The sequence below is a fragment of the Myotis lucifugus genome, unplaced genomic scaffold (assembly GCF_000147115.1).
Source record: "Myotis lucifugus unplaced genomic scaffold, Myoluc2.0 scaffold_258, whole genome shotgun sequence".
Classification (NCBI taxonomy): Eukaryota; Metazoa; Chordata; class Mammalia; order Chiroptera; family Vespertilionidae; genus Myotis; species Myotis lucifugus.
Genome location: NW_005871306.1, coordinates 53,853 through 55,370, shown reverse-complemented (window position 1 = coordinate 55,370; position 1,518 = coordinate 53,853).

Sequence of the window (1,518 nt, the reverse complement as noted above, 5' to 3'; positions counted from 1 at the left end):
AGGGTACATGAGAACGCTCTGTAGTATTTTTGTAACTTTTGGTGACTCTTAAACTATCTCAGAGTGAAAGGGTATAAAAATATATTCCAAAAAGGTTGAAAAAATGTTTTTAATTTCTACCAATAGCTTTGGGTTCCCACAAGAAGGGAAGGGCCTCCATTTCCTCTTCTATAACATGAGAACTAGATCAGTGGGTTTCAAACCATAGTGTCACTGAAGGTGTTTCAACAGCTCAGCCAATATCTGCTTTGATTTTTATCTTATCAAAGCCAAGTGAAAATGCGCAGTATTAGTCCTGACTTTTAACACTCCAGGGGCACCTGCAAGTTCACTTTACTTTCAGATTAGCTCTTTGACTTCCCAACTTTGAAACAGTGTCTCCTTTCCCACCTATGCGTTATACTTGAACCTCTTTGGCGTCGGTAACTATACAGATTGTAACTACACTGCATTGCTTTGTTGGAAATGGATGTGGATAGTTTGCTTTTCTTTGCTTACGTTCAAACCTTGCATCGGTTTAGAGAAATGCAAATTAGATTTACCACAGAGCACTTTTTTACCCGTCAGCTTGGCAGAGATCAGAAATGCGATAGCACCTGTGAGGGAGGCTGCAGGAAACAGGTGCTCTGACGAGCTAGCCGGGAGTTCTAAGTGGCACAACCCCCTAGCACACTTCAAAATTTTCAGTGCATGTACTCTTTGACCTAGTAATTCTATTTTAGGAAATTATCCTACAGATACTCTCTCTCATGCACAGATACAGGCATAGATATTTGGTGCAGCTTTGTAGTAATAAAAAAACTGGAGACAAACTAAGTGTCCATTAATAGGGATTGTTGAAGTCAATTTGTGTATGTACATACACAATGGAAACTGAACTCCTAAAGCAATGATGCAAATCTAGACCCATGTATAAGCAATATTTCCCACGATACATTGTTATGTGAAAAAAGCAGAATGTAAAATGTTGTTTGCATTACAGTATAATTGGGGAGGGGGGTGGACAAGAAACTGGTAATAGTTGCTGCTTCCTGGAAAGGAAACTGGGGGGCTAGGGGAGGTCGAAGAGGTACCCACTTTTCTCCATGTACCCTTTTTTTTAGACTGTTTGAGTACTTTCATGTTCATGCGCTAATTACATGAGAGTGAAAAGAATCAGGCCGGTGTGTGCTTGCCTGTGTGAAATTATCCAAAGTGAATACACTGTTAAAATACAGGTGTGCCACCCTCAGTGAGGTGCCAGGCAAGACGCAAAGCCAGCTCTCAGCAAATACTCGGTTGTGCAATCACCACCTAATGCCCGGCAGGTGAGTCTGATCATGTCCTGTTACAGAGGGTCTTAGCACTTACGTTAACGCTCACATGATTCTTCCTTGATTTGTATGTTTATGTCAGGATTGCAGGCAGTTGGTAAATATTGCTGGTGAATCCGTTTGGGGATAAATTTTCCCCTGGTCCCCTTCCAAGATTTCAGATCAGGTTCCAGTGAAGAAGTCAGGAATGCTCGCTGGAGTCACC